The sequence below is a fragment of the Marmota marmota genome, unplaced genomic scaffold (assembly GCF_001458135.2).
Source record: "Marmota marmota marmota unplaced genomic scaffold, marMar, whole genome shotgun sequence".
Taxonomy (NCBI): Eukaryota; Metazoa; Chordata; class Mammalia; order Rodentia; family Sciuridae; genus Marmota; species Marmota marmota.
The window spans coordinates 192,190-200,162 of NW_025999977.1; the positions used below are offsets into that span (position 1 = coordinate 192,190).

The 7,973-nt window shown below is 48.3% G+C and overlaps 1 pseudogene; it reads left to right on the forward strand.

Moving 5' to 3' along the window:
- The first annotated feature begins 167 nt into the window (after positions 1 to 167).
- Positions 168 to 1,161, forward strand: LOC107136960 (annotated as a pseudogene).
- The last annotated feature ends 6,812 nt before the right edge of the window (positions 1,162 to 7,973 follow it).

Below are 7,973 nucleotides of genomic sequence, written 5' to 3' on the forward strand. Positions count from 1 at the left end.
AGAGAGTCCACGTGATACTGATCCATAAACCTCAGCCCCGTAGGCAGTGTTAGGGGGTCTTTCTCACCTCTCTTTCTCAGCTTTCTGCTTCAGCATTGAGGGGACACCTGGGCTATAGCCTGTCCAGTTTTGGGATTCAGCCTTGAGCGGGGTTGAATGTTCAGACTTGACGCAAACAGGTGATAAAGGACCAGATAGAGGGGGGTTAGAGTGCGTGGGCTATCTTGCAGTCAACATCTATTCAGCTTGCCCTGCAGACAACACAGTTCAGCCTGCTCTGCACCCAACATCCTGGACTTGTTCTTCCAGGGGATGGTCGAGCACTTCCCCGCCACTTTCCGCCACATACTGAAGTTGCCAAAAACAATCCTGGTCTTACTTGGGTTGCCTGTCGCCCGACTCCTGGTCTCTGGCTCTTGGCTCCTGGCTCTTGGATCTAATGTTACCCTCCTTGTTTATTTATGGATGCTGGCCAGATATGCTTGGAGGAAGTATGCGGTCAAGTATTTGCGGGAAGATCTTGCTGACATCACCAAATCCTACCTGAAGGCCCGTGGTTCCTGCTTCTGGGTGGCTGAGTCAGGGGGGCAGGTGGCAGGCATAGTGGGTGCTCTGCCAGTGAAGGACGCCCCCCCCAGGGAAGAAGCAACTGCAGCTGTTTCACCTCTCTGTGGCCTTGGAGAACCGAGGTGAAGGACCAGGGAAAGCCCTGGTCATGACTGTCCTCCAGTTTGTGAGGGCTCAGGGCTACAGTGAGGTTGTCCTTGATACTACCATTGTACAGGAGGCTGCTCTGACCCTCTACCGGCACATGGGCTTCCAGAAGATAAGAGAGTACTTTCCTGAAAAAAATCTCTAGACTATTGGACATTCCTGCAAATCTTTTAATGTATTCCTTCCCATCTGCTCAGGAAAGAGGCCCGTGAGCTATTATCTTACGTATCTATCAAGATCTGATTGACAATCCTGTAGCACAAGCAAACCCTGGCATTTTGGTGCACAAATGATGAAAACTCATTGCTGGTGTACATCTGACTCCAGCATGTTTGATGGTGAGGTGTGGATATGGGGGCTTCTCTTTCATTCAGTGCTTCTAGGTGACAATGATTAATGTGGTTCCTATAGATTCACCATAGTAATGTTGCATTAATAAAAAACAAAGAATAATGTGCATTGAAAGGCCAAGGTTCGTCGTGGGAGATTAAAATGCACACACAGATAGCAGTGACAAAGATGAAGCACCTTATTGCAAGCTGGTGATAGCTTATATAGAAAGTAAGAGTCAGTTATCTTAAACCAGGAAGCTCTCGGGGCCAATCATAGTAAAGGTCAGGTCATCACCTACAGTGCACGCATGTCTGCCCTGCATAAGATTCATGGGGGGCACGCGCTGTCCAGATCATGAAAGACAGGAGGACCAATTAGAAAATTTTCGAAACAACTTGTTATCTGCCCACTGGCAATTTGCCCGCCGCCATGTCTGAAAGGCCCAGGGAGTTCTCAGGGAGACTCCCAACATGCATACACATTGCTTATAAGTCTGTGTGCCAGTCATTGTTCCTGGTCTCTGCTGGGCAGCTATCTGGGTCTTGGGATACCAATGGAGATGTTCTGGATTAACTGCAGTGCCCAAAACATGTACATAATTTTGTCCCAGTGGGCCAGCTAAGGTAGGGTTCAAAGTCTCTAAAGAACAGCCAACAATGTAAAGGAGAAAGGAACAAAGACTTTTCCATGTCCCCACAGGTGTCAGTTCTGGAAACATCTCAGATTCAGGGGAGAAATGGAGCTGGCTCAGTAGTGGAGGAACTGAGGGGCATGATGTGGCCTTATGAGAAGAATTGGGCAGCAATGCACTCACTGTAGTGTCCTGTCCCCGAAGAGGGGTGGGAAGGTGGCTGTGGATGGAGGGGGATGTTCCATGGGGAGATCTGGGTATGGTGCAGCCCTCCTTGTCCCGACCTGCAGGACACATCAACGTGGGCAGCGAACCTAGATGGGGAGGAATGAAGGGACAAGAGACACGAAAGGTGACAGCAAGACAGGAGTTCTGATCAAGCTGCAAACTTTTATTGTTCACACAGGGGTATTTATGGGCTGGGAATGGGGGAGCTCTCTTATCGGCAGTTGCTGGATGTCTTCACAAGGTGAGATAACGCAGGATGTTTCAGGAAGACAGATGGCCGCAGGATGTCTCAGGGAGATGGATGGCTACAGGGTGTCTCCCAGGCAAGATGTCTCCCAGGGGGCTGTTTCTTGTAACTGTCAGGCTATTCTTTGAAGGAGAACTCCCTTCTAGTCCCTGGCACTGTCTTCTTTGAAGGAGAACTCCCTTCTAGTCCCTGGAACCTCCTGGTACTGCCAGGGTTCATTCCCATGGGCCAGGCTCACTGAAGGGAGGTCACAGGTGGAGTCCTCCTGTGGGTACTGGAGAAGGACATGGACAAGTGAGTGTCCCAAAATTATCCTGGATTAGCACTCAGCCTGGCCCCAGACTCTGTCCCAGGTGTTCACAAACTCCAGATTTGAGCCTCAGGAAAGATTCCCTCCTGTAGAAGGGAGAGTTGGGACATGAGTCAATGCTGATGTTCGCAGGACTGTCACCCTTTCCAGCTGCTTGAGCTGTGACTCTGGCATGTTCCCAAGGGCTGGAATCACATACTTGGTCTCCCTCACCAAGAGGCAGAGCTCCTGACCAGAGAGTCCACGTGATACTGATCCATAAACCTCAGCCCCGTAGGCAGTGTTAGGGGGTCTTTCTCACCTCTCTTTCTCAGCTTTCTGCTTCAGCATTGAGGGGACACCTGGGCTATAGCCTGTCCAGTTTTGGGATTCAGCCTTGGCCTACACTCACTTCACCTACGCAAATACCCTTAACCACGCTCATGGGCTTTGTCCAAACTTGAGAGACAAGTTGTCCAGGACCAAAGGCTTCAACCTCCTGTCACAGCATTCTCTTGCCCTTGGCCTTGATAACCAAACCTAGTAGCCTTGACCGACCCATCCCATTCCTTCAGGCTGTCACATTTGTCCTTTGATAAAATCAACAATGTATGCACCTGTTCTTCTGACCCTCCCCATATTTGTCAACCTGCCATTCACATCAGGAGTCTCTTGTCTCCTGAGCTGTGTTCTCAACTTCTCACTTAAAGAGGTCCCTCAAGGCAGGCCCTGTGTGACAGGGAGGAGGCCCTACAGGCTCTCCCTGCTCTGGTGCCATCAGCTCTCCTTGCCCAATGAGGTCAGTTCCTAAAGGAGCAGTTCCCAGTGGCAGAGGACTGGGAAACAAAAGGAAAGGTCCTCAGTGGTCCCTGTGCTTTCAAAGTTCTTTCAATAGCAGGGAAACTCTGGACTCGTATCAGGCAGAGATGGTCACACCCTGCCGGGGCTTAAGGCCAGAGAGACAGGAAGCCAAGGAAGATGCCAGGATTAAAGTACTGTGATGATAAGGTGATGGAGGAGTCCAGGGTACTGGGGAAGGCCGTCCCAACAATGTGGAGGCTTCCCTAGGGGCTGAGAGACTCAGAGCCTAGAGTCAGCTTGCCTTCCTCCTTCCCTGCCCCTGACCTCAGTTCCCAAAGAGCCAGCTGCTCTAGTTAGCTCCAAAAGGAGCTCTCATTCTGCTAGAGGTCTTTGAGCACAATACTCCCTTGGCCTGGAACATTCTTAACCCTTCACACACCCATACCTCTGTTTGTTAAGAACCACTGATTTCAGGCAATGGACAGTGTTGACTGGCTTGGAAAGGTAATTCTGACCAGGGAGGAAGCCCTTTACCTTTTGCGTTCTGGCCCTCCTTGCTCCTAAAGGTGGCATCTCCTAACCAACTTCCCTGTTTCCTGGATGCCTGTTGAAAACAAGAGTGGACAAAAGTCTCTCACGTCCTCAGAATTGGTGTATGTGCATTGGAGAGACTTTTCTTGGTCAGGATTGGGCTGAGGGGAATAGGGAGATAGAGCAGAGCCTCAGACTGTAGCACTCTACAAGATAATCAGGAAACACTGCCACAAGGCCTGAGAGAAATCTGCAAATCCAAAAGAGGTTGTGCAGTCAGCTTAGGTTGTGGCTAGCATTATGGAGAAGGGACAATGGGAAGCAATGGCTGCTGGAGCATAAGGACCCTCTTGGACTGATGGGAAAGTTTTGGTATTTGATAAAGATGCTGGTGGTAGAAATCATGAATGTTAACAAATCTTGGAAACTTTTACACTCTTACATGGCTTGATTTTATTAGACTTCATCCAAAATAGTGAAAGAGTTTAGATGAGTCAAGACTCTCAAGGAGCAGATAACAATTAGAGGGAGCAATGATGTTAAGGGGTTTTCTTAGGGAGAGGGTGGCTGTTGTGCCTAGTGTCAGTGGGTGCTGCCACTTTGACCCCAGATTCACATGTTAGGCAAAGGAGTCAGAGAGGTGAAGACAGACTAGTGTGGCACTAGGATTTGAACCCTGGTCTGTTTGATTCCAAAATCCGTACTTCCACCCATAGGAAGCCCTAGCTTTACAGCCAATCTGGTTGTGGGGAACCCAAAGAATACACATTTACAGCCTACCTGTGGGACAAAATATTGCAACTCCAAATAGGAATTCTGGGAAAGGCCATTGCAAGGGAAGAAGGGATTTTGAACATGAAACTTAGTAGTTTCACTCTAAATTTGTATCTGGGTTGGATCCTCAGTACCATAAAAAGAAAATAAATAAGATAAAGGTATTGTATCCATCCAAAAATAAGAATTTTTTTTATAAAATGAACCCCACTATTATGTGTAACTATAATCCACTAAAAACACTTTAAAAAAAGATTCTGAGGAAATGAGTGTTATACTAGATAACTCCCAGTGCTGGGTTGTTCCCTTGCTCTGTTCCCTTACATAGGCTTCATTGACAGCCACTCACTGCCACAAGCAAGATCTTGATTATAACAGTTTGCATCTAGGCCACACACATGTTCCTTATTGATTCATGCTGACATGACCTTCAGCAAATGCCCACTTGGGAATGCCCACACTGCTAATAGCTGCCCCGCCTTCACCCCAAAACTGCGCCTGTCTTCATCCCCCTGTCTCCATCAACTAGCTGAGAAAGGAATGTCTCCACATGGCAACAGGGAATCAAGGTCAGCCAAGGTCTGAGCAGACATGCTGTTTGTGCCACTTTGGGGGCCTTGGGAATCTCCCAATCCTATAATTTGGTGGCGGGGGTTCCCTTGGATTTTGGCTGTAACCCAGAGCACTGAGGCTCAGGGTTGGACTGAAAGGAGGAAAGAAGGACATACACTGTAATCTGTTCTCATTGTACAGAATGTGAATGTGCTTAATGTCTCTGAACTGGGAAACTAAAAATGCTAACAATGGCAAATTTAATGCCCCCTACATTCTACACTGATCAGAAGAAGAACTGATTTTCACAGCTTAATGACCCCCACATCTTACTGTGGATGCTGTTGTCATAATCTAAGCTGCCAACTGTAAATGACCATGCATATAGGGAGACTGGGAACATGGACAGTCTCTAAACCTCTTGTCTTCCACTTTGATTTAGGTTTCTGACTGGTTGATATTGTAAGGGTCCCGCGAAACGTCGGAGAAAGAGACCACCAAGTGACCACTCATGCAATTGGCAGAAGGGGGATTTATTGAACCAGCATGCTGGGGCTCCGTGCCCACTCAAGAAGGGAAAGCAGCCAGAGCCCCGAGCAGGGGCTGAGCACTGCTTAAGTACACTTTTTGGGGAGGGCGGAGGGCTTTGTATACATCAGAACAAATCATCATGAGGCGCGGGAAAATTGAACAACAACTCCTAAACATGATTAGTTCATTCATTGGCGGGAACAGGTCAGGCTGGAGTGATAGGTCATTCCTAAGGAGGGGGTTACATTTAAACTGATTGGTCCAGGCCCTGCAATGCCTACGTGCGACCACACAGAGCCTTTATTAAACAACCAAATAGTCAGGGGAAATATTTATTGGGCAGTTCCAAGCATTGTCTTAACAGCTACAGAAATTTCAGGTTTTGCAGGTAGCATAGGAACCTAACAATACCTAATCCTTTACATTTTAACTCAGACCTTGCAGCTTAGAAACTTTACAACACCCGGTCTTTTACCCTTTAACTTTTATGCTTTAACTTCAATTTCTTTTACCCTTACAATATCACAGACTCTCACTAGAAGCACTCACTGCACCCTGTTAACTTCTGCTCTGCTCTTCTGAGTCTTAAACTTTGGCTTAGCATATAAGTACTTAAAGTCTAAGTGTTTAAAAGGTACTGAAAAGAATGTAACCAGGAGCGATGTAATCATTGTCCCCATGGAAATTGTTCACCTCGAGTTCTGAACACAATTCAAACACCTGGAAAATCAATAGCTTCCACTGGGGGCCCTTGGTCCCAGCTGAGAGCCCTAGCACCTACTTTTCCATGTGGATGTGGCAGGCAACACCCACAGGCAACTACTGATCTTTTTTCTATGTCTGCCTACTTCCTAGTGTCCTCATAGACCCTCTTGCTATAATCCTGGTGGTCATTTATCACCCCTTCCTCCTGCACATCCCATTTTGAATCATTCCGTGTCGTGCCATTTCTGTGTCCCCCCCACCAAATGTACCATCCCAAGTGGCCCAGGTCTCACTGTCTTGTTCATATCAATGTGGTCTAAGCCTCCACTGTGTCTCCTGGTGCCGCAGACTGGCTGGGCACAAAATCACGAGCCACTCACAGCCTTGTAGATTCAAACAGCAATTCTTTATTCCCGAACTGTCACTGGCACTCTACACGCACGTTCTGGGCAAAATCCACACTCTCCACCGGGCTCTGAATCCCAAATACTCTCTGAATCCCGGGAGAACTCAAGGGGAACTCAAGGCGCCTGAGGCAGCAGGATATGCCCTATTCCCAGCAGGAATCACCTTAAACCTGGAACCGCCCTAAACCCGGATCTCCCTAAACCCCTGATCCGCCCTAAACCCTGATCCACCCTAAACCCGCATCTGCCCTGGTCCTTGAGCAAGGTCACCTTTCATGCAAAGTCACTGCAAATGACCTGGGTCCACAATGGAGAGTCCTTCCTCTAATCAACATGGGGCAGGCTGACAAGGAAATTGCCATGTGTCGTACCTACTTAGCTATGGATCTCAGCATCCTGGGCCTCTGTGGGCCCAGATGGCTCCTTATTTAACACCAACCAAACCTCCCCATTCAAGCCACATAGATGGAGGGTAGTGGGCAAAGCAAGGCCATAAATCAAGTTAGAAACAAGCACCTCTCCTTGGCCAGACTCACTTCTAAATCAGGGCTCGGGACTTGGCAATATTGGCATGCTGGATTTAGTTCACACTAGTCAAAATCAAAGGCTATGGGATTTTGTGAGCAACTTCCACACCTGTACCTGGGGGCCTGTTTCTATCTCAGTGGCTGCACTTGATTCTTGATAGGAAGATGCTACTATTTCTACCTCTCTGGACATATTCTCCACATACAACCCAAGAGAAACATACTCCAGCACACACACAAGGCACATGTGGATGGATCATTTTGCTCCCAAGCTAAGAGCATACATATGGCTGGATCCTCCTGAAGTAGAGTCCATGCTGCATCACCTTTGTGTGGGCCTGCATGCCCAGGTCCCTGTGGCCCTCAGCCACTTTCTCCTTGTCAGGCAGGTCTCCATGTCTCCCTGAGAGCTTTGCCTTTGTTTTGCGTCAGGACCTCACCTCTCTACCTTCAGTTTGAGAACCTACAGTGTTGGTCTGTGTAGATACACTTGCTTTGGGCTATGACCCAAGATTCTTCCTTGAGAAGCTGCATTATCCTCTTTCCCACAGACCACCCATGTGCCACCACCTCCCAGTCCCTGTCACAGATATTTGGCCACAGCTGTCCCCCAGAATCCATGCTCTTGAGCTATGTCTTCAATATAAGAGCCCACAGTAGCCACATCCCTGCTTATCCTGGATCCTCTTTGGCCTCTGGCCCA